General features: G+C 39.2%; 1 protein-coding gene across 1 annotated transcript in view; it reads right to left on the bottom strand.

The window, feature by feature from the left end:
- Window positions 1-27,017, bottom strand: part of LOC134349198 (teneurin-2-like) — a 3,136,038-nt gene that overhangs the window by 2,360,863 nt on the left and 748,158 nt on the right. The window contains exon 7 of the mRNA XM_063053178.1: window positions 10,705-10,788. The gene's annotated coding sequence lies outside the window, so the exon portion shown is untranslated. The remainder of the gene's footprint in view (window positions 1-10,704; window positions 10,789-27,017) is intronic.

Here is a 27,017-nt window from a genome sequence, read left to right as displayed (position 1 = left end):
AACCTCAAAGCAGGCGGTCATGACAGACCTGACAATGCCTTGAGAACATCAGATTGAGGGGGTGTTTAAGTGCAATAAAGCCAAATACCAGGAGCTGCTGGTAGAGCAGTGTCAGAGACAAGGGGGGAGTGCACGATGTGAAACTATAGAGGTAGGGTATAGAGGTTTTGCTGTTTGCTCACTGTGCAGACCTACTCTCTCCATGATATTATGGGGGCTGCAAAGTAAGGAGCCAACAGGACCATCATAGAGGCTGTTGAGCAAGCCACCAGATGGCTATGGATCAAGAAGTGAGAGTGTGCTGCAACACGAGCTGGGGCCTGATCAACCCCGGCTGGGTTGCCCGGGTGAGGATGTCTGATGTGGAAAGACCCAAACCACCTGATAACTCCAGGTTACATCACTGATAATGTGTCCCAGCACATCCTAGGATGTGTCATTGCATCTCTGGATCAGTAGCCCTAACCAAGGTACATTGTACTTTGTGCCCAGAATCCAGCCTGATTGTGCAGGTGTTACTTTGTTAAACATTGACTGCTACTAATCCTCAGATTAATTCAATCAATCTCAGTTGATCCTAATTAACTGCACACAATTCAACAAAATATGACAGAAAGGTCAATCAAGAAATGATACATTTCAATGTGAATAGTCTCTTTTTAATACACCATTTGCCTTATTTGTCGCTCTCCAGGTGCTTTTGAGCACTTTTATTTCTTGTGGGTGATAACATGATGACGAGGCAACATCTGAGGTAAAACAATGATACATACACTCAGTGACAACTTTATTATGAAAAGAAGGTAGCTCATTAAACGTTCGTGGCCTTCTGCTGCTGTAGTCTGTCCACTTCAAGGTTTGATATGTTGTGCATTCAGAGGTGCTCTTCTGCACACCACTGTTGTAATGCCCAATTACCTGAGTTACCGTCACCTTTAGTGTCAGCTTGAACCAGTCTGGCTATTCTCCTCAGACCTCTCTCTCAGTAAGAAGGCTCTGTTGCCCACAGAACTACTGCTCACTGAATTTTTTACTTGTTTTTCCCCACACCACTTTTGGTGAACTATCAAGACTGTTGTGTGTGAAAATCCTAGGAGATCAGCAGTTTCTGAGAGACTCAAACTACCTTGTCTGTCACCAACAATCATTCTATAGTAAAAGTCACTTAGATCATATTTCTTTCCCATTCTGTTGTTTGGTCTGAACAACAACTGGACCTCTTGACCTTGTCGGCCTGCTTTTATGCCATTGAGTTGCTACCACAATTAGATAATTAGATATTTGAATTAATGAGCAGGTGTGCCAAATAAGGTGTCATTGAATGTATATGGACCATGATGTATTTTGTATTTTACTCAATTCATGAAAAAGTTACCATTTTTCACTCATTATATGTGGACCTTTGCTCATCAGTTCAGTGTGTGTTTGCCTGCACACCAGCAAGTGATGTGACTTCAAAAGTAACTCTTGTTTGATAAGTTTTAAGACATCCTGCAGTTGGTTAATGGACTACAGTTGTTCACTTGACAATCAAAATTCATTTCTGTGCTAGAAATGTGCAATTACTGAATCTGGTAAATGGATTGAAGCAGGAGAAAGAATACAGCAGAACGGGTAATTTGTGTTAAAATATTTTAATTAGCTGATAACTTGAATTGAGACACTTTGAACTCTGAATAAAATGTGCATAATTGCAAATGATTTCTTTCTTTTCCAAAAGATTTCAAGAAGATGTAAAAATTAATTGATTTGGAAATTTGATTAAGAATATATATCACTAGCTCAACTTTGAATGAAGATGAACAAAAAAACTGAACATTTCACAAATATGCCTCCGTGCCATTAACTGCAATTAGAGGCCATAATATTATAATTGTTTGAACGAACCTATCTTCTTTTAAATGTTAAAGTTTGCAGAACAAACCTGGAGTTTGCTTTCATTTTTTTTTAGATAAAATCCAGGCATGTTAAACCTTTTTTTCCAAAATTGATTGATTGTATTCATTGTGTTTGTTTTGATGATCATGAAAAAAATAACTCACAAGGAATCACAAACACAAGAAAGGATGGAGGGTACTTAGACATCATATATGGATTTGCTCCTATCTCACAAGAAATGGTGATTCCCAATTCACATCTACAACTTCACGGAGACCCTTCAATGATTGGAACAATAATTTACACTAAACAGATTATTGAGATTATTAGAAGTCAATCATCTGAGCCACAGGACACTGCTGCAAGAATTTCTTGGGGCAGGGCAGCATTCAAATACAAATCCATTTCAGCAAATTCATCTTTGTTCCATACTTAGGACAGAACTGGGAATGTCCACTGTTGATTGCTCAATGTTTAATTTCACTCAAGCAAATCTTGGCAAATGAATAATCAGTGTGTGTGCAGCAAGGCTTGTACAAGCAAGACCATAAGAGATAGGAGTAGAAATGGGCCATGGGGCCCATCATATCTGTTCCAGCACTTCATCCTGGCAGATCCATTTTCCCTCTCATCCCCAATCTCCTGCCTTCTCCCCATAATTTTTCATACTCTGACTGACTAAGAACCTATCAACGTCTGCTTAAATACACCTAGTGATCTTGCTTGGTGTCTCAGGATGGGTGTGTCTGCACTCATACCACCCATCACTCCTGGCACTCCTCTGCCACCACACCCTACCCTTGCCATTCTGAGCATCCTTTACTCCCGCTAGATTTACAAAACCACTCTCCGCTCCATGTTGACAAATACAGTACTATGTAAAAGTTTTAGGCACATATGTAGTATATTGGTAGGGTGCCTAAAACTTTTGCACAGTACTGCATATCCAGTAACTTGGTCTGCACAGCCCTCTATGGCAATGAATTCCACAGATTCACCATCCACTGTTGCAAGAAATTCCTCACATTTATTCTAAATGAACATCTCTCTGTTCTGAGGCTATACTCTCTGGCCCTAGACTCTTCCATTTTGGAGACAACTTATCCACAACCGCTCTGACTAGGCCTTTCAACATTCAATAGGTTTCAATTATATCATTGTTATGCTTCTAATTTCCAGCAAGTGCATGCCCAGAGCCATCAAACACTCCTCATACAATAACCCTTTCATTCCCAGTCATTTTTGTGAACTTCCTCTGATGTCAGCACATCCTTTCTTAGATAAGGAGCCCAAAACTGCTCACAATACTCCACATGAGGCCTCACCAGTGCCTTGTAAAGCCTCAGGATTACATCCTTGTTTTTATATCCTAGTCCTCTCAAAACGGTTGCTAACATTGCTTTAAACATGGTGGCAATTGCCTGACAGGTGCAAGTAATGTTCATGCCACAATGATAATCTCCAACACAAGACAGTGAACAAGCCATTCACTGTTCAATGGCATTATTATGTCCATCAACATCCTTAGGTCACCAATGAACAGAAACCTAGCTGGTCACCAATGAACAGAAACCTAGCTGGTCACCACTCCCCATTGCTTTGCAATTCATTGTTCACGTCCTACCCTGGTCTAAATTCCTAGAATGCATCACTTCACACTTGTCAAGTTAAATTCCATCCACCATTCCTTTGCCCACTTTCACAGTTGACCTTGATTCTCTGTAACTCTAGACAATATTTTTCACAGTTTACTGCACCACAACTCTCAAGCTCAAAACCATCATGCCAAAAATGTCTGCTTGATTGGTGTCCCATATCTAACTCTAGACATCCATTCTTTCAAACACCAATGCAGTGTGGGTACAGTACACACAGTCAAAGCATTGCAGTTCCTTGCCTTAGCTACTCTGACAGTGTTTGCCATACCTGTAGCCTCTGTCTCCAAGAAAGACAAGGATTTTAAGTCCATGAGAATTCTAATGCTTGCACCATCTCCAAAGCACTGCGGGATGGCATTCATCATAAGGATTACAGCAGTTCAATGTGAATCACTTCCATCTTCTAAGGGGTTTCTTCTATAGATGTACTGTGGAGAGCATTCTGACTGGCTGCATCACTGAATGGTATGGGGGAGGGGGTGGGGCTACTACACAGGACCGGAAGAAGCTGCAGAGGGTTAGTCGGATCCATCATGGGTACTAGTCTTCAAAGTACCCAGGACATCAAGGAGTGGTGTCTCAGAAAGGTAGAGTCCATCATCAAGGACCTCCAGCACCCAGGGCATGCCCTTTTCTCACTGTTACCATCAGATAGGAGGTACAGAAGCCTGAAGGCACACACTCAGTGATTCAGAAACAGCTTCTTCTCTGCTGCCATCCGATTCCTAATTGACATTGATCCCTTGAACTCTACCTTACTTTTTTAATATATATTATTTGTTTTTTGCATGATTTTTAATCTACCAGTATTCAATATACGCATAATGTAATTGATTTACTTATTTATTATTTTTTTTCTTCTATGTTATGAATTGCATTGAACTGCTGCTGCTAAGTTAACGAATTTCACGACACATGCCGGTGATAATAAACCTGATTCTGATATAGGCAATTAATGAAGTTAAGAAAAAAGCAATGTAAAAATTAAACTATATTTATATGGCAGTTTTCGCACCCTGATTAAGTCTTAACTAGGCTTCAAAGAAGTACTGTGCAAATGCAATTAAACTATATTATCCAAGGGCATCAAAAAATCATTCTGAATAAGAAAAATATTCACCTGCACATATACATATAATAGTTGGAACTTCACTTTGGATAAATACATTGTGTTTCATTCTAGTGACCAAGGACACATTTCTAGGCAATGTATTTGTAGTATTTTTCAACCTTCATTTTTAAACTGCTAGGCAGAGTTTTTGTGGCATACTGTAATGTAATTATTCATTGTTCTGTGGCTTGGAGGTAGTGGACGTGGACATCGGTGAATGTGACATGTTGTTTTAGAGTAACAGAGTGCATTTAACATTGCTGGTCTCCTACTTATAATACATGCACAAAAAGGGATAAAATCCTGTCAGTAAAAATCACATCTAAATCTGTCACCCAACCACCTGAAGGTATACAGTCAATATCCATTTTATGAAAACCTCCATCTAAGTCACAATTTCAATTCTCCCCTTACTTAAATCTTATATTGTCTCGTTTGGGTGGAAGGAGTTGACTTAAGTGCAAGGCATCGAGACTTCACTAGAGCAGCTTTCCAATGTGTTTGGCATTGGTCAATTCTGAGCTTCATTTACCTTGTTGGCGATTTTTCTTTTAACTGTATGACCTCATTCTCATTACTCTCTGCCCAGGCGTAGACATGCTGTTTTGGAGAATGGTCAAATAATGTTTACCATCTCAAGATGATGCATTGAAGCAGGCTAAATTCAATCTCGGGAGCAGAGGACTCGCACGGGAAGGGGTTAAGACTGTTGTCTTGTTTAGCCCTTTGTGGGACATTGCCCCAGTTCAGCAACTTTTTTAAGCTGAAAATATTACGGCTCATTTTGCAAAAACCTCCTCATAATTGCACCCAGGGTAGCACTGATACACAGTTTCATAATGAACTGAAATTTAATAATCTTGGACCTTTGCAAATGGTTGCGTGACTAAACACACACTTAAAAGGTCCATAAATGATTCACAAATTCCACTAAATGAAGCCCAAGTACAATATCGCTCATGTACCCTGAGTGTTATTAGTCAGAACTCATCTTCAGACACTCCATATTATTAATGTTGCATTCTCAAATATAAATGGTCTCAGCAGATAATGTTGAAAATACAGCAACAGGAGCTTGGAATCATGCAAAATGCAGATGAAACTCTCTTGTTAATTTGTGACTTATATGTGAAAGAGAAATTAAAAATACTGCACATCCCAGCAGCAGGCTTGCACACTGCTGTGAAAACACCTCTGTAAGGACCTCCATCTTTGCAGTCTCTGTGTGGCAGCATCTTAGCAACATCCTTTAGAACCAATCTACATGATCTAACTTAATTACTCACCAATAAAGTTTTATTGTACATTAAAATCCAGATTAATTTATATGTCAAAGCAAACAAGCACATAGCAGCTGCCCATTTAATATGTTAATCTGTTGAGTCTTTTTATAACCAGTGAATACGCAACAAACAGGTTTTCTCAGTTAAGCAAAAATAGTGCCTCAAACACAGTACAAAATAAAATTTTTGTAAAATATTTCTTTCTTATGGTTGAAAATTTTATCATCCAATTTGTCGATCTGAAACAACTTGTAAACTGCATAATCACAAACATTTAAAAAGTACTCCTCTTGGAACCACTGTCTTGTGCTGAAGTGTAGATTTACTTTAGAAGCAACATTATAAAACCCACACACTGCAGGCGGCTGGGACAGTAAGAATAAAGCTCACCTTGGCTGTTCACAGGAGAATAACATAATGGTTCCTTGTACATAAAGAATGGACTTGTGGAGAAAGGATCTTAATGAAGTATATAGACTCCTCATGGGTATTAACAAACTGAATCTATGAGAAAATGTGATTGGAGAACGGCGATGAGGAGGCATTAAAAGATCTGAATATCTGGAACAGACTGGCAAAAGAGGCAATTGAGGTTAATGACATCCATTATATTAAGTGGAAGCTATGTATTCAAGTAAACTATGTATTTTTATTGGAATTCTGGCAGCTAATTAAGTGGACCAAAACGGTCTTTTCACCTCCCACGTTCCAGTGGAATTTTCTTCCAGGAGAATTTGTGTAATTTCAAACAACGTTAAACTTAATTTCTTCACATTGTGCCTCTTACTGGCCAAATCTCGTAGTGAAATGATGATAGTTCCGTGATGAAGTGCTGTACTTACCCACATAAATCACTCGCAAGTTTGAGACCTTGGAGCACATGAGTCTGAACAGCCAGTCCCAAATTTGTTGACAGATTAGTATTAGCAAACCTTTTAGTACAGTCCATAACTTGACTCTGTATGGAAGTACCAAGCTGAAGAATTTTTTGAGTACTGCAATAGCTGAGAGCTGCTACAGTCTCCGAGGCCATCAGCTTGAATAGGGGTTTCACAAATGAAGGGTCTCGGCCTGAAACATCAAATGCTTATTCCCCTCTATAGATGCTGCCTGACTTGCTGAGTTCCTTCAGCACTTAGTATATGTGACTCACAAAAGTAAAAGTAAATTTATTCTCAGTGTAAAATGCACTGAAATATTTGGAACTGTTTGCTTATTTTTATTTATAATAAAACAAACATTAATTTTACTTTGTTTACTTATTTATTCATTTGGATATTCTTCCAAGGTTTTTGATTGAAGATAACATTTAGAAGAGTTCTAAAATGTGACAATTTTGATATAAGGCTTTGCCCTCTGTCGGAAGTTTTCTCGGCACCTTCAGGGTCGCCTTTCGTGACTATCTTCGCCCCATAACATGTGATTTGATTACATCATTCAAAACCTCGCCAATCAGGCCCAAAGCAGTCTCAGCCATCAAGCTTTCCCTCGCAGATCTGAACTAGGAAAATGGGCATTCTGCAGGTAAATGTGGATCTTGGACCACACACAGCAAAATTTGAACCTAGGTAGGAAATACACTTTTTTTTTGCTCTTCTATGAATACCACAGCATCAGACAATTTTCTGGAATAACTCAGTGGGTTAAGGAGCATCTGTTGGAGTGAAGGAATTGTTGATGTTTTGGGTTGAAATCCTATCCTCCAATATTAATTTGATGAGTCCTCAGCTGGATCTTCTTTTGCTGCAGATTCCAGCATTTATAGTCTCTTGCAAGTCCACAGAGCATCAGAGATTTCTTAACTGAATCAAACCATTGCGCAAGAGATGTCATTCTGACTCCATTGATGGAAAACAAGTAGAAGTGGTCATAAGTAATTAAGAGAGGGATCTCAATTTTTACTCAAGTATTGTTTGACATGAGAATAGGTGTCTATGTATTCAGTTGTCCAATCATTTAGTAGCCTGAGTCTTCAGTGGAAACATTCAAGATATGCATGGTTTCTTTTTGTTCCGCTTTTAAATACATAAAGGCAATAAGTCTGTGAAAATTGTGGAATTATCATTTTTCAGTATTCAGTATTATCCAGTACTTTAAACTTGATATTTGATCCAATCTTTAAAACGTTTACAGAGCTGCTAGGATGGAGCAAATACTACTGACAAAACACTTTGCCGAGCTACTTGGACATACTGGCAGGAGTGGTATATTTCATTGTTATACCTCAATCCCGATGCCTTTTCAACACATCTCCTGTTCTTTCACACACCAAGCCCAATATTTCACAGAAAGATCAACTTATTTCCCCTTAATGCCCATGCCTTTCCTACAACATCTTATACTTCATACTTTTTTTCTCTCTCTTGGCACATCTGGTAGATATTGCCTGCTCGAATCAACATCTCGACTGACCTAAACTTAAAGAAAAAAAACAATATGATTGGGGATCCGCTGGCTATTATTTCCAGAAAGATTTTAGTGAATGTTATTATTGAAGCTCAAAGATTGTCAAAATCCCATTTACAAAGTGACATCTTCTCTGGGACCTCAGCGGCTGATGAAAATTGAACGACGGAATCTTGCAGCCAGATAACAATGTAACATTGTTCTGTTCTACTTTCTCCAGAGGTCCTTCGCAGATGTTATAAATTCTATGTTATGTTATTTGCAAAGTACTCTAGTCACATCTGGTGGGTAAAAACTGGTACTGCAAACGCTTCTGGTTATAAGCTATGAGAAGTCATTGGGGGATAAACAAAGCCAAAATTGATGCAGATCTTATTTCCATTAATAGACATGTTATATTTTAAAAGGTTATCATTGCTAAAAATAGCTGTAAAGTGCAAACATTGTGACTGAGAACAGAAGCAATTCAAACACCTGGTCTCCAACTTCGATAGTGGAAATGAAATTGCAGAAAAGAGCCTTAAACCCCAAGCTTTCTGATATTTCACACACTGTCAGAACATTATATTTAATGTTTCCACTGGTTTATTATAAATTCAATTGAACATAAACTGTACTTTCAGATCAAATCAATTTTGGCTTATATACATTCTATCATAAAAAGTCACTAATCAGATGAAACAACCACAAACACAGGCATATTAACACAATAAGCTACACATTGTATAATGCAACAAACACTGCACATCTCTGCTGATAATTTGAAGACTTTGATTACAGTGCAGGAATATACTTTGTTATTAACAGATATATTGAACAATGACAAATGGTCACATCTTCACGTTATTATCCAGTGAACCATTTTCGATTCTCACCCATCTTCTATTCAAGGCTAGATGGTTTTACAATTCTGAAGGTGATGAAATAATTCAATAATTGCAAACAACATCTAAAATTGAATTTCAATCCAGGAATAATGCCCATACCCAGTATATCCTATTTATTCACTGACTGCATTCCAAGCAAACTCTTCATTCATTCTATTTGCTTTCACATTCCATTTGAGGCCATGGAACATTCCATCCATCTCGCAACATTTACACATATTGGTGTGCATTTCAAAGAGGCTGCTAAACTAGCAGTTCCATGGATAGAAGACTGGCTGACTGGCAGAAGGTAAATAAAAGGGGCTTTTCCGGTTGATTGTCGATATCTAGTGATATTCAGCAGGGGTCAGTCTTTGGTCTGCTTTTATATATTACATACTAATGATATGTTTGATGTAATTCCTGGCATTGTGGCCAAATTTGTGGATGACAGAAAGCTAGGTGGAGGGGCAAGTATTGTTGAATTAGCAGGGAGTCTGGAGAAGGACTTGGACGGGTTAAGAGATTGGGCAAAAACGTGGGAAATGAAACACAACATATGGAAGTATATATTCATGCACTTTGGTAAAAGGAGTTCAGATGCAACTATTTTCTAAACAAGGAGCAAATTCAGAAATTGGAGGTGCAAAGGGATGAGGCAATCCTGGTGTAGGGTTCCCCAAAGGTTAACTTGCATGTTGAACTGGCAGTAAAGAACGCAAATGCAATGTTAGCCTTCATTTCAGGAGAAATAGAATGTAAAAACAAGGATGTCATGTTGAGAATTTATTGGTCAGACCACATTTGGAGTATTGTGGGCAGTTTTAGACCTCATGTCTGTAGAATAAGCTGGCATTGGAAAGGGTCCAGAAGAGTTTTATGAGGATGATCGCCAGAATGAAAAGATAAACACAATAAGAACATTTGATGGTTCTGGACCTGTACTCATTGGAATTTAGAAGGGTGATGGAGCATCTCATTGAAACCTACAAAATATTGAAAAATCCTGGATTCAGTGGAGTTGGAGAAGATATTTCCGGTAGTGGGGAAAATAGGACCAAAAAACACCAGCTCAGAGGAAATCGGTGTTCCTTTAGTACTGAGATGAGGAGAAATTTCTTAAATAAAGAGTGGTGAATCTGTGCTACAGATGGCTGTGGAGACCAAATCAGTGAGTATATTGAAAGCGGATGTTGATCAGTTCTTGATTCGTAAGGGTGTGAAAGGTTATGGGGAGAAGGCAAGAGAATGGGTTAGACAGGGATAATAAATCAGCCATAATCAAAAGCAGAGTGAATATGATGGGCTGAATATCTCATGGCCTTTCCGAATAAAAACGACTGTTATATCTCTGAAGCAAATAAAAATAATTGTAAATTTAGTGGTACCCCATCCCAATCCATTCAAGGGTATCCTTTAGCCAACTGCTCTATCAATTATTTTAATAGGAATATATAGTAGAACCTAAGGACAAATAATTAGACAGAAATATCCAAGCTTACCACTGTGGATCTCTCAGCATATCACAAAGAGATTGTTGGCTCAAATGGCACTGCTTTGTCTGAAAATGGTCTTTCTGGATCGATCTGTTGAAATTCAAAATCAAGTAAGAAATGGGCAGCAAAAATCTATTTCCATTATTTATGATAATTTAATGAAAACGTATTGTAACACTATATAACTACATTTTTACAAGGAAATGAAGATTTCACCCCTTGGTTACAGCAGCAATTTTGAAATCTTTGGGAAAAAAAACTTCAGATTTGAACTACAATTTCCTTTCTATAAATTCTTTATATTAAGATGAAAGATGTTGATGCTTGGAAATTACATTCCTATTTTGACCTTCAGTGGTAACAACTCAAGTTCATTGGAGAAAATAATTGAGTGCAGCTTAACATTTTCCATTAACCATCAAAACCATATATTAGCCTTAACCTCAGAAGAAAACACATACTACTAGGTGGGACATTTTCTAGCGTTTGTAGACCTGAGAGAGTTTTGCTTTTCTTGAATTTGTCCCTGGCATTTAATCAGCTGCTGACCTGATGGTTCACTGTAGCTTTCATATATTGTGAGAAAATGTTGCACCAAACCAGACAGTAATGTCTGATGTGAGGATGCTTTCAGTGATGGCAGTGTAGAATTGCACCTGCATGTTCCGGGGGGTTATGGAATTTTACTAACTGCTACAAGCAGTACATCCTCTGCAGAGCCTTTTTTGTTAATTTTTGTTTCACGTCACACCCTGACCAACACAGCGCAGCAAATTCCTAACACATGTTAATGTATATGATGAATCAAGTTGATCCTTGTTACCTGACTCTTCCCCAATTACTGCCACTCATTATAGCTTTAATTGCCTACACTTAACCTGCGGTGTGGGGCATTTTAGCAGCTCAGAGATAGTCCCAGTCAATTACTCTGATGCTGAATTTCTGCTTTTACTAGATGCCATTCCTCCATTGTTGCACTGAAATCCTGTGGAGCTCCAATCTATCGGCCCCGCTGTTGATGAATGGCATCTGCTACTAGTGATCCAGTTAGCACCAACTGGAGACAGTACAACTCAACTGCTCAACAACAGGAGTCTTCTGCTTCCGAGACCCCTGAAACAAGCAGGTTCTCTGGGTCATTCTGAGACAATGCAGAAAAGAGAAATAGCAATTAAATACCAAGAAATGTTTTTAAAGAGTTTAGTGCCACCTTGCCCCAAGTCTGTCATCTCAGCAATATATTAAGGTGAACAGAAATCAGGATAAACAAAACGATCAGCAATCTTTCTGATCTCAGAAGCTTGAAGTGTGCTGATGGGCACTGGAAGTCAAAAAGCTCAAAAGCTGTTTTTGAAGGGTTTCTGCCCGAAACATTGACCGTTTGTACATTTCCATGGATGCTGAGTTCCTCCAGCATTTTGTGTATGTTGCTTTGGATTTCCAGCATCTGCAGAATCTCTGTGCTTATGACAAACCACCTTCCTTGCCTTCTTCAACTGATCAGGTGCAAAAAGATTGGTGGGATTGTGCTTAACTTTGCTGATATTTCCACTGAGGTACAATACTCCTCAATTACTATCTATCAAAATTTCAGTTCAGATTCACATGCAACACATATGCACAAAGATACTCTTCGGCACCCAGTGATAATATCTAAGCCCTGTAGGTCTTGGTGTTTCAATAGGATCAACTTCTTTTTCTGTTTTTTTTTGTTTTTAGGATCAACTTCAAAAGTAACCAGCAACTGGTGTTTCAGAAAATTTGGCACCAGGAATCAAATCAGAGTTCAAATGAATTTTTAATAAAAATAATGAATGGACCTCAAAATAAATCTTATCGTAGTATATGGTAACATATGTTATGATAGAATATTGTAAACTACATTTTCTTGTAGGCATTTATAGGAAAAGTAAAAAAGTACAATTGAATTTATGAAAAACTATACATAAACAGAGACTGACCAAACAGCAAAATGTGCAAAAGACAACTGGTATAGAGTTAATGATTCTACAATAATATTTCAGGTTTCATGACAAACAGTAGATACTGAATCCAGCCTTTACACATGCTTACTCAAATTCAAGCTTAGTCGCTTTGACTATTGTTTATGACAGTAAATTAGCAGTCAAAGTTAATGTCTACAATGTGATATGAAAATTATTGGCATCTCTCTATGAAAAAGGGAGAAATTGGCAGCAATAGTTATGTGCTCCTATGGAAGATATAAAATCGTGGGTCACTGGACTAACACTATAAAAGGGATTTAAATTGTACATTTGCTTTCTATTCCCCTGCATAAATCCAAACATAGAATTTGAATTCAATTACCATTGCTGCATGAGTATATTTACACTTGACCCAATAGATGTTTCTCTGGTCTGAAGCTAACCTGCAGAGATTAAAGACTGACCATAGGGAATCAAGGCCAGCAAGCAGTGAAGGAGACTTTTTATGGAAGTGCTTGAACACTTCACTAAACATTGTTGAAGCTGTTGAGGACAACCTTCATGTATTATGCCACATGGAGTATTATCAGCCAACAATCATTTTCCAGGTAAGTTGATAATGTTTCCTTGGAACAAAAGGTTTCAAAATGGTGCTTTCATACATATGGGCAATCATGCAGCAAGTAAGAAGCAGTTTCCACTGGCAAGTGGGCCTGTACCAAAGGAGACAACTTTTAAAGAATTGACCCAACAGCATGAGACGAAAAAGGATTTGTTTAATGCTGTAATGCACTGCCTGAAATGAAGGTGGAAGTAAATTCAATAGTAGTTTTCAGAAGGGAATTGAAAATATACTCAAAATAGAAACCAGGGACAAAGAATTTGGGAGTGGGATAAATTGATTGCTCTTTCAAAAACGAGCACAGCCACGATATATTGAATCACCTCCTCCCATACTCTGAAGTATATGTTAGCCGCAATGTAATAATGCAATCACAAGCACATCTTTCAATATTTTTCAATCAACAACTTAATTATAAATTATTAAATTCATAAGAATTGATCCTCCTACTACTAAATTCGTAAGCATTGACCCTCATCATTAGAATTCAGTTTGGATATACAGGACTTCTCAGAAAGTAAGTAAGGAGGAACTACAAAGGCCATCAATAAATGTTTGATGGCAAAAAAACGTCAACTGCAATCTTTCATCACATTTGTACAAGGAAGAAATTATTCCTTCTCATGAATATTTTTACAGTATAAGAAATTATTCAGTTTTGATTTGGATTCATTCTACCAAAGTGTAGCATGAACTTATTAACATGATTGAATTTGATTAGACTATCAGATAAATACATCCCATCCACAATATTAAGCAAGCATCTGAGAAGAATACGATCCCAAGTACACTCAGTGGCCACATTATTAGGTGTCTCCTGTATGTTTGTGGGTTTCTGCTGCTCTAGCCCATCCACTTCAAGTTTCGACATGGTGTGTGTTCAGAGGTACTCTTCTGCACACCACTGTTGTAACATGTGGTTATTTGAGTTACTGTCACCTTCCTGTCAGCTTAAACTAGTCTGGCCATTCCCATCTGACCTGGCGTCATAGAACACTACAGCACAGAAGAAAAGCTTTTGGTCCAACTAGTCCATGACAAACGAGTCATCTGTCTCGTTCCATTGACCTACAGCTGGACAATACTCCTCCATACCCCTCCCATCCATGTATCTATCCAAATGTCTCTTAACTTTTGCAAATCCTTCACTTCTACTGGCAAATCATTCCACACTCTTGCCACCCTGAGTGAAGAAGATCCCCCTCATGTTCCCCTTATGCATTTCACATTTCACTTTTAATCCATGACCTTTATTTCTAGTCTCATCTAACTACAATGGAAAAATCCTGCTTACATATAACCTATCTATATCCCTCAATTTAGCATACTTCTATCAAACGTCCACTCATTCTCTTATGATCTAGGGAATAAAGTTCTAACCTATGCAAATTTTTCCTGTTACACCAGTGCCCGAGTTCTTGCAACATCCTTAATAATTTTATCTGTGCCCTTTATATCCTTTCCTGTAGGCAGGTAACCAGAACTGCACATAATACTCCAAATTAGGCTTCATTGACGTTCTATACAACTTCAACATAACATCCCAACTCCTGTACTCAATACTTTGATTTATATAAATGCGCCAAAAACTTTCTTTATGAATACCTACGTGTGACATCACTTTCATGGAATTATGGATTTATTTGCCTGGATCCCGCTGTTCTGCTGCAATCCTCAATGCCCTACTGCTCATCGTGCGAGTCCTATCCTGGTTTGTCCACCCAAAATGCAACACCTCACACTTGTCTGCATGAAATTCCATCTGTTATTTTTCAGCACGTTTTACCAAGCCAGTCCAGATCCCACCTCAAGGATTGATAGCCTTGCTTGCTGTGCACTGCACCTCCAATCTTGGTGTCATCCTCAAATTTGGTGATCCCATTTACTACATTATCATCCAGATCATTGATACAGATGACAGCCAACAATGGACCCAGCACTGATCCCTGCAGCACACCACTTGTCACAGGCCTGCAGTTAGAGAGGCAACCGTTTACTACCACTCTCTGGCTTTTCCCACAAAGATAGTGTCAAATCCAATTTACTCTCTCATGTGGGAGTTTCTCAAAGTCCATGTAGACAACAACTGCTGCATTGCCTTCACCAACTTCCCTAGTAACATCTGCGACAAACTCCTAAAGATTTGTTTGACAAGACCTACCATCCACAAAGCCATGGTGACTATCCCTAATCATTCCCCATCTATCCAAATACTTATATTTCTAGTCCTTTAGAATACCTTCCAATAACTTTCCCACTACTGATGACAGGCTCGCTTGCCTATAATTTCCTGGCTTATTTTTTAGAGCCTTCCTTAAACAACGGAACAACATTTGCTATCCTCCAATACTCTAGCACCTCACCTGTTGCTAAGGACATCTTAAATGTCTCTGCTAAGGCTCCAGCAATTTCTGCATTAGCCCCTCCACCCCCAACAAGCTCTGAGGGAACAGCTCATCAGATCCTGGGATTTATCCACCTCTTTCGCTGTAAAGAGCATACAGTCAAGACTTCACTTCTATAAACTGTGCTAATCTCCTAAGTAAACACAGGTGCAAAATTTCTCTGTCCAACCCCTTTCATGAACAAAGTATTTTCACCACAAAACTGCTACTCAGTGGATGTTATTTATTCCCCTCACTGCTCCTGATAAACATAAGAGACTGTTGTGTGTGAAAATCCCAGATCAGCAGTTTATGAAATACAGTACTCAAACCACACCATCTAGCACCAACTATCATTCCATGATCAAAGTCATTTCGGTCACGTCTTCCCCATTCTGATGTTTGATCTGAACAATAACTGAACCTCTTGACTGTCTTTTTTTTTTAAACATTGAGTTGCTGCCATATGATTAGTTGATTACATATCTGCATTGATAAGTGCATAGGTGTACCTAATAAAGTGGCCATTGAGTATAAATTACTCCAAAGTCAAAATTAGATGAGAATTTTATGGCAATGTTTTCGACAAGGAGTGAATACTCTAAAGGAGAAGGAAGTTGATAATCTGTTTCCTCAAATGACAAAGTGCCTGTCTTTCCAATCCACTCTTGACAAGACAGCCCCACATTCTATGGGTGATCAATAATGGTTATCGATTTCAGCCCAAAAGCTTCAACTGGCTTTTGGTTCCTCCATCCATAGCACTGAAGGACTGAAGTCTCTTTATTATTGCCCAATTGCATCTGCTGAATCTTTCAAGCAATAATAGTTCCACATTCTCATACTTCATTACACTGCCAGCACTTACTACACAACATCATGTGATTAAAAATAATATTTTTGTCAAGTCGTTTTTGGCTTCACACCAGAAGTTGCATAAAACATGATTAAAATGTCAAGTGACTAATTTGTATTCAGCAACCATTTTTAGGACAGCTGGAATTTCATTCAGAAATTGAACATTAGGAGTTTAATTTTCTGGTTTATACTGATTTGCGTCTAACACTGTACCACTCTTTACGATATATTCATGAATCTATGAATGTTCATTGTTTTGCAGCAGAACAGGAACTTACACCATTTTGGTTTTGATTTAGGTCTTTAATACAATGGAAATAGTTCCATTTCATTTTACACAATTTAAAAACAAAACATCAGCTTGTGTTTACATAACACATCCTCAGAATCCCCAAAAATCCAAAATATTCCTCTAAAATGCAGTCACTGCTTTAAAGTATCCCTGCTCAACAACTTTTCATATTTTGCTTCTATTTGCCTGGGTCACAAATCCATTCCTTCCCACCAAGCTGTTTTCAAATTGGGCTGCAAGCCAGTTGTGACTATCACATACCAACAACAGCAGCTAATTGTGGTCTCACCCCACTAACCCCATATTCACCGACCAAAGGTCTCATGACCCATTTCCTATACACTCAGTGGCCATTTTATTAGATACACCTACTTGTTAATGCAAATATCTGATCAGCCAATCATGTGGCAGCAACTCAATGCATAAAAGCATGCAGACATGGTCAAAAGCTTCTGTTGATATTCAGAATGTGAAAGAAATGTGATCTAAGTGAATGACTGTGGAATGATTGTTGGTGCCTGACAGGGTGGTTTAAGCATCTCAGAAACTGCTGATCTCCTGGGATTTTCACACAGAACAGTCTCTAGAGTTTACAGAAAATGGTGCGAGAAACAAAAAAAAATTGAGTGAGTAGCAGATCTATGGGCGAAAACACCTTGTTGATGATAGCGGTCAGAGGAGAATGGCCAGACTGGTCCAAGCTGACAGTAATCAAATAACCAGGCATTACAACAGTGATGTGCAGAAGAGCACATCTGAAACCACATGTTGAATCTTGAAGTAGATGGGTGACAGCAACACCAGATCACATCAGGCTCCACCTGTACCTAGTAAAGTGGCCACTGAGTGCATATCCCTTCCCTTCATTGCCCACCCCATTATCTCATTCCCAATGCTCAAATTCACAAAAACAACCAATGGTAGAAAGAAAGTCTGAAAGGCCAATAATTAAGTGTGTTATTGTATCATGCATAATCTCTTGGGTTTCATGTGCAACAGAACTACATACTTGATAACGTGGCTGATGAAACCTCCTGACCTCAGATGGTTTCCTCAACAGCTTATTACTGTCGCCAGTTCATTGGCTATATTTAAGAGGGAGTTAGATATGGCCCTTGTGGCTAAAGGGATCAGGGGTTATGGAGAGAAGCCAAGTACAGGGTTCTGAGTTGGATGATCAGCCATGATCGTACTGAATGGCGGTGCAGGCTCGAAGGGCCGAATGGCCTACTCCTGCACCTATTTTCCATGTTTCTATCACAACCCTAGCCTCATTTTGTTAAAAATATTCCCTTTTTCACTATCCATCCCAAATTAAAATTAACTTCCCCCTCCCCCCTTTCTCTTACTCAATTCTAATGATGGGTCATGGCTCTGAAACTTTGATTTGGCTTCTCTTATGCTCCTGAGATGCTGAATTTTTCCATTTGCAGTGTCAGATTTGTAAGAAACATTGCTTACCATTCGTATCTTGTGTGCTGAATAAATGCTGTTTGTTGACTATAGCTCAGCATTTAACACCCATTATTCCCACAGTCCTGATTGATAGCTACAGAACCTGGATCTCCATACCTCCCTCTGCAATTGGATCCTTGATTTCCCAACCGGAGGACCACAATCTGTGTGGATTAGTGATAATACCTCTTCCTTGCTGATGATCAACACTGGTGCACCTCAAAGGTGGGTGCATAGCCCACTGATCGACTCGCTTTATACCCATGACTGTGTAGTTAGGTAGTGCTCCAATATCATCTATAAATTTGCTGATGATTCAACCATCGTTGGTAGCATATCAGATAGAAATGAGAGGGCATACAGAAATGAAATATACCAGCTAGTTGAGAGGTGTCGTAGCGTCAACCTTGCACTCAGTGTCAGTAAGATGAAAAAACTGATTGTGGACTTCAGAAAGGGCATGGTGAGGGAACATGAACCAATCCTCAGAGGGATCAGGAGTGGAGAGAATGAGCAATTTCAAGTTTCTGGGTGTCAGGATTATAAGGATCAAACCTGTTCCCAATATATCAATGTAGCTATAAAGGAGGCAAGACAATGGCTATACTTCATTAGGAGTTTGAAAAGATTTTGTTTGTTAACTAAAACTCAACAAACTTCCACAAATGTACCGTGGGGAGCATTCTGACAGGCTGCATCACTGTCTGTTTTGGGGTGGGGTTTGGAGATGGCTTCTGCACAGGACAGAAGGAAGCTACAGAAAGTTGTAAAATTAGTCAGTTCCATTTCCATAGTATCCAAGACATCTTCAGGGAGCGGTGTCTCAGAAAGGCAGTGTCCATTATTAAGGACCTCCAGCACCCAGGGCATGCCCTTTTCTCACTGTTACCATCAGGTAGGAGGTACAGAAGCCTGAAGGCACACACTCAGCGATTCAGGAACAGCTTCTTCCCCTCTGCCATACGATTCCAAAATGGACAATGAACAACACTACCTCACTTTTTAAGAATAAATATTGTTTTTGCACTATTTTTGGATCTATTCAATATACATATATACACTTACTGGAAAATGATTTACTTATTTTTTTATATTATCATGTATTGCATTGTATTGCTGCTGCTATAATAACAAATTTCGTGACACATGCTGGTGATAATAAACCTGATTCTGATTCTAAAACCAGCAAGTGTTTGTTCCTCTCCCCAATTAATATCAACTATTAAAATTATCTGAATCAGAAGAGGAGACTTTTTTTTACTAACTGACTTAATAATTTGGAACAAAACAGGACAATTTCACTTACATAAATATTTCAGGTTCTGATCATTTTCTGCTGACTTGCATTGCGATATTGCGATTTGCTAAAGCAAAACTATCCAACATTAATGAAAAATATATGTAACTGAAGTAAAATCAATAACAAAAAAGTGAAGTCTGGACCACAGAAGTCAACATTTCTGTTGAATGTCTTGAATTTCTGGGATCATTACTCAGACATCCCACCCTGCAAAAACTCATTTCAGGGAGGTAGCACCATCAATTTGCGGGAGACTCCTGGAACTTCCGGGAGAGGTGGGATGTCTGCAATAGGGTAGCTCCCTAGCAGCTAGCCAGCTAGTTTAAATAATGTTAGCTATGCTAATAAACGAATGGCATCTGTTAAACTCACCTCAACATGTCTTTCACAGTCTTAACCCACCATGGGCAATAGAAAAGTCACTGTAGCAAACAGTGCAGCGAGCAACACTGTCATTATTTTGATCCCTATTAGGCAGGGGTTCACCTTAATGTGGTCTGGGGTGACGTACGTTTTATATTATTTTTTGGAACACTCTGCCACTCTGACTTTTTTTTGGAACTCTCTCGCTCTTTCGCTCGTGGTCGCTCTCACTCATGCTCACTGACTCGCGCTTGCTCTTGTGCTCGCTCTCGCTCTCACGCTCACTCTCAAGAAAATCCATTTCCAGGACATTGTATATAATAATTTGCAGGCATCAGGGAGCCACTATTAATATGCGGGAAACTCCCAGAACTTCCGGGAGAGGTGGGATGTCTGCGTTACTACATGGTCGGTTTATTGTGAGTGAATAGAATTGAACTATAGTGGATATTACTGCATTGTACGTAGAGCCCAAATTGAGTGTACAATTTTACCCCTTGCATTTTGAACAAGTGCATCATGAAATACTATTTCCAGAATTTACTTGAAGATTAAAAAAAAAGATTAGCTTTATTTGTTATGCATTCATTGAAACGTGGTGAAATGCATCATTTGCTTAAATGACCAACAGAGACCAAGGGTTGTGCAGGGGGCAACTTGCAAGCATCTCCAAGCTTCTGTTCCCAATATAGCATGCCTACAACTTACAAACCCTAACCTTGGAATGTGGGAGGAAACAGGAGCACCAGGAGAAAAACCATGTGGTAAACATACAAACTCCTTGCAAATAGTGGCGGCAATTAAACCCTGACTGTTGATCGCTGCTGCTGTAACGGGTTGTACTAACTGCTCGGTTACTGTGGCTGCTCTTTTTTGAAATATCAATAAGTTTTTAAGATCAGTCTCAGCGCTGTGTTTATTTAGGTGTTTATTTAGGTGATCATTCATGTGTTTTAGGTAGGGGGAAAAGCATGCATCACATATTGAAGGATTATTTTCACCATGTGGCAAGATTATTTGAATCAAAATGCCTCAGTACTGCATGGTGACAATGGTTTTGGTAGCTCATCATTTCAGAAATTTTGAACCATGCTCTTTGGACGTAGGAACAGGAGTGACCCTTTGGCCTCTGCAGCAGGTCCCAACATTTTGTTAGAACAAAGCCGATTCATCAACCAGTTACATTGCCGACGACCCTGCCCCAATTTTCCCACCTGCACAATCCTTTGTAAAGCAAGTGACCAGCTTAATGAAAGCCCAATACAGATGTAATCATAAAGGTGATCCAGCATCTCTACATTTAAGGTTAAGGAGGTTCAACATGTCACCGAACACTAACAAACTCTGCATATGTACCGTTGAAAGTATATTGGCTCATTTCATCAAGGTCTGATGCAGTAATTCAAATGTGCAGGAATGCAAGAAGCCTTAGAAAGTTGTGGACTCAGTTAAATAAATCACGACCCCTTTCCCTCACCACCATATTAAGTCTTTTCATGGTGTTGCTTCAAGACGGCAACATCAATGAACAAAGACCGCTGTCATTAGGGCATGCTATCTTCTTGCAGCTGCCATTGAGCAGAAGGTGTAGAAATATAAGTTAATGTAATGAGTGATAGATGACACATTGTTCATAATAGAAGCGGTTCTACATAGTTCACAAGCACAGTCATTGAGTTGTTGTGTTCACTTTAAGAGACGGTGTCTGATGTAATGACGTCATGTGTAAGGCAACTGCTTTTGGTTTGTTTGTAATGGAAGTAAAGGACTCTTTGTTCAGCATATAAAACGGCTGTCGCATGTTTTATTCAAAAATTCTAAAGAAGCATGAAGTCCCATGTCATCAGCTTCAAAACAGCTGCTTTCCTTCAACCATCCAGTTCACATTTCAAAGTAGTTCAAAGCAAATTTATTATCAGAGTACATATCCGCTATAAACAACACTGAGGTTCGTCTGCTTGCAGGCATACACAGTAAATTAAAAAAAACAATGGAATCAAGAAAAACCACACCCAACACGATGGACAAACAACCAATGTACAAGTGACAAACTGTGCAAATACAAAAGAGAAAATTATAAATAAGTAATAAATTTCGAGATCATGAGAAAAGGAGTCCTTGAAAGTGAGTCCATAGGTTGCGGAAGCAATTCAGTGATGGTGCGAGAGAAGTTGAGTGAAGTTATCCCCTCTTGAACAAATTTGCCCCACCCGAATCACCACCCCAGTAGAGAAACACCGATAATTTGCACTATGATAGTCATTGTTTTTTGTTTTTCTAACTGTGACATTGGTCTAATTGCATTCTTACTTGTATATAATGTTGTATGTTACATTGTTAATTTATATTTTTCCGGTGAATATTGCATATCTAATGTCACGTGCTGGTGATACTGTTGCAAGTTTTTTACTGCACGTGTACATATTGTACATATAGTTGTGCATTAGAGGTGCTTTGTTTTAATGATGTTGAAAATTAATGAATTTCTGTGTATAGTTCTAATGAAATGAATAGGTTATATTGTTGTAATATTCCTGAACCAGTGTCCCCAGTAATAGCATTGTCCTTCTTTTCAATGAAGATTTTGGAACCATATGTTTTCGCATTTTCTGAATCACTACAATCTAATGAAAAATTCTTATTTCTATTACAGTTTCAAATATGGAAAAACAAGTGTCCAAACTTTAAGTATTGAATATGTAACATTCACAGTTGTTAATTTGAGTTGGGGTCATAATGAGGGTGTTGAATTTCATATAGAATTCTCAGCTCATTCTGTAACTTAAGTCATCATTCACAAATATCAGAACTTTCGTCAAAGCATTTATGAAGTAATCAGCAATTATATTCAAGCTTTGATATGCCTATCCCAGAAGTCCGACCATTTGTTAATATGTCTTATTTCTGGGGGGGGGGGCGCTGAATTGAGCAATGCTTTACATTTACCTTTAAAAGCAACATCCCTTTGCAAAGCTCCTCTGAGGTAGGAAAATTGCTCACTGGTACTTTGTAGAGGATTTCTTTTTTTGAAGCAAACCGTTGACTTTGCACCAAACAAGGAAATTTTAAGTCAACCATTTATTTGTGGAGATAATTGAGAAATAACTTCAGTGAAAGTCAAAATCTCCTTGTTCTGATTACTTTTGATTAATTGCACTGGGTACAACAAAATAAACCAGAGCCCAATGACCATGAATTTCCTGTAAATAAATGTAAATAGGAAAATGTAATGGCAGCTCAGACAATGGGAAGGACCTTCCACTGATCTGCAGGTACCTCTTCAGATCACTCCACAGGCATCCTCAAATTTAACTGCTCTACAAATGGGAACAAAGATTTCAGCAATAAAGATCTAGACTCCAACTTCACCAGCTGTCACAGCAGACCCTGCAAATATAAGATTAAACACAAGAGATTCTGCCAATGCTGGAAATTCAGAACAATACACAAATTGCTGGTGGAACACAACGGTTCATGCAGCATCTATAGAGAGAGATAAAGTCAATGACTGAGCACGTTAGATGGAGCGCTGCCAGAAGAAAGCTGCATCTATTAAAGATCACCACCATCCAGGCCATGGTCTCTTCTCTTTGCTACCATCAGGGAGGAGGTACAGGACCCTTATGTTCCACACTAACAGATTCAGGGCCAGTTATTACTCTTCTACCATCAGACTCCTGAACCAATGTTGATACCTTCACTCACAAGAGTGAACTGATTATTAAACACGGTGTTTGGACTCACTTTTGAGGACTGAACAACTCATGTACTCAGTTCCAAATTATTGACTGATTTATTTTATTTAGTGACACACTGGGAACAGGCCCTTAGGACCAAGCAACCCACCTATTTAACCCAAGCCTAATCATGTAACAATTTACAATGACCAATTAACTTACTAACTGGTCCACCTTTGGACTGTGGTAGGAAACCAGAGCACCCAGACAAACCCCCATGCTCATATAAAGGATGTACAAATTTCTTACAGAGGACGCTGGAATTGAACTCCGATGTCCTGAGATATAACAGCATCATTCTAACCGCCATGTTACTGTAACCCTGCTTTTATCACTTGTTTCTTTTTTGTATTTGCACAGTTTGTCAGTCTTTGTATGTAGTTTTTCATTGATTCTATTGTACTTCTTTGCCCTACTGTAAATGCCTGCAAGCAGGTGAATCTCGGTAGTATTTGGGGACATATACATATTTTGATCATAAAGATTACCTTGACTTTTGTTTCAGGCAGAGGCCTTTCATCAGGACTGGAAAGGAAAGGGGGAGAAGCCAGATTAAGAAGGCGGAGGGAGGGGGAAGGAGTACAAGCTAGAAGGTGATAGATGAAGCCAAGAGGGGTGGAAGGTACGTGTGTTGGGGAGGAAGTGAGAAGCTGGGAGATGATAGGTGGAAAAGGTAAAGGGCTGAAGAAGGAATCCGATAGTGGAGACTGGACTGTGGGAGAAAGGGGAGAAGGAAGGGCACCAGATGGGAGGCTACAGGCAGCTGAGGAGAAGAGAAGGAGTAAGAATGGATCCAGAATCGGAAATGGTAAAGAACAGGAGGGTGGCGGGGGGGGGGGGTGGGTGGAAAGAGAAATTACTGGAAGCTGACAAAATCAATGCTCATGCCATTTAACAGCTTAGGTTTAACAGCTTGAGAGTCCCAGGACAGTCCGCAAACAAGCTGAGGACCAGTCTTCTGCTCAGTGCTTATCAATCTGCAGCGTCTCTCTGATTCAGTGTTGAAAACCAGACAGATCCAAGCAGATTTGCTGCCTTTTTCAGTAAAAGATCTGCCCTGATCAGATTAGCTAGTGAGGCAGAAGATTACAAGACTAAGTACCACAGTGTGGAACTCCATCCACTTCTGTATGTACTAAACTTGCCATATGAATACAGGCACAGGTTTCTGTTGAAGGCGATGGAACTGAACTTCAGAAGCAGACTTTTGTAAAGATGCATTGTGACTTTCTACATTCAGCACATGAAAGATCAGTTTTCTACTTCCTTGCATTTTCACGCACACATATAATGAAATACCACCACTTCTGCTACTTCAGTACTTGGAACAAAAACTGTTTCCAAGGCTACGATCTGTTTCTTCCCAATGTCACCACCCTCCACATCTTTTATATAGAATTAGACCCTTGAGTCAGATTGATGAGACATTATTGGAATGCAAGGTACACAGAGCTGGAAAATCCAACTGGACTTCAGTCAGGCTCTCAACAAGATCCCACATGACAGACTAGACTGGAACATGAGATCACACGGTTGGAATTGAACCTAGGTCGCTGGTACAGTAAAGCGTTATGCTAACTACTATGCTACACTGACAGCACAGTTCAGCAATGATCAAACTCAGAAGGTTGATAAAATGCTGCATTTCCTATCACAAATTGAGCATCATCAACCTCCACCAATTTGTCTGTTTGATTCTCATCACCTTATTTAGGACTCTATAAAACTTGACAGTTAAAATAAGTGCCCATTGTCAGCATCTGCTTTAAGATGGCGCAACTGAAGAAGAGAGACAACTTACTGGCAGTTCTCAAAGCAAAAAATACAACTACTTTATTAATAACACCTCTTCTGTGAAAATTTATGATAAACAATCATCGCAAACGATGAAGAGGCAAGCGAGAGTAAGGCTGACTCAAGGGTTGAAGTGTGCGGGTGCGATCCAAAGTTGGAGCGAAGTCGAGGCATGTTCGAGGAGTGAGGTTGAGACAGAGACTGAAGCTCAAAGCAGGGAAAAGTTGGAGTGAAGGATCTTCAGATCCATCTAAGCTGAGAATGAGGTCTAATTGTTCTAAGCACCAGGCTGACCTGGAAGTGTTTGGAATGGGTCAGAACATGGCAGAAGGGTTCAGGCCCAGAGCATATCGATGTGACAGGATCTACAGTTGAAGTCAGAAGTTTACATACACCTTAGCCAAATACATTTAAACTTAGGTTTTCATAATTCCTGACATTTAATCCTGGAAAACATTCCCTGTTTTAGGTCAGTTAGGATCACTATTTTAAGAATGTGAAATGCCAGAATAATAGCAGAGAGAATAATTTATTTCAGCTTTTATTTCTTTCATCACATTCCCAATGGATTATAAGTTTACATATCCCTCAATGTCAGAAAGATGAAGGAATTGGTTGTTGACTTCAGAAGGAGTAGCGGACCGCACGACCCAATTTACATCGGTGGTGCGCAAGTGGAACAGGTCAAAAGCTTTAAGTTCCTCGGGGTCAGTATCACAAATGACCTAACTTGGTCCAACCAAGCAGAGCTTACTACCAAGAAGGCCCACAAGCGCCTTTACTTCCTGAGAAAACTAAAGAAATTTGGCCTGTCCCCTAAAACCCTCACTAATTTTTATAGATGCACCGTAGAAAGCATTCTTCTAGGGTGCATCACAACCTGGTATGGAGGTTGTCCTGTTCAAGACCGAGAAAAGCTGCAGAAGATCGTGAACACGGAGCAGCACATCACACAAACCAATCTTCCATCCGTGGACTCACTTTACACCATACGCTGTCGGAGCAGTGCTGCCAGGATAATCAAGGACACGACCCACCCAGCCAACATACTTTTCGTCCCTCTTCCCTCCAGGAGAAGGCTCAGGAGCTTGAAGACTCGTATGGCCAGATTTGGGAACAGCTTCTTTCCAACTGTGATAAGACTGCTGAACAGATCCTGACCCGAATCTGGGCCGTACCCTCCAAATATCTGGACCTGCCTCTCGTTTTTTTTGCACTACCTTACTTTCCATTTTTCTATTTTCTATTTATGATTTGTAATTTAAATTTTTAATATTTACTAATTTTACTATTTTTAACATTTTAATATTTAATATGTAATCCAGGGAGTGGGAAGCGCAGAATCAAATATCGCTGTGATGATTGTACATTCTAGTACCAATTGTTTGGTGACAATAAAATATAAAGTACATACACTTTGTTAGTATTTGGTAGCATTGCCTTTAGATTGTTTAACTTGTTTTGGCTGGCCTTCCACAAGCTTCTCACAGTAAGTTGCTGGAATTTTGTTCCACTCATCCAGACAGAACTGGTGTAACTGAGTCAGGTTTGTAGGCCTCCTTGCTCGC

Source organism: Mobula hypostoma, chromosome 7 (genome assembly GCF_963921235.1).
Source record: "Mobula hypostoma chromosome 7, sMobHyp1.1, whole genome shotgun sequence".
In the NCBI taxonomy this organism is placed as follows: domain Eukaryota; kingdom Metazoa; phylum Chordata; class Chondrichthyes; order Myliobatiformes; family Myliobatidae; genus Mobula; species Mobula hypostoma.
The sequence above is the reverse complement of the archived record's forward strand: the minus strand, read 5'-3'. Positions and strand labels throughout refer to the sequence as shown.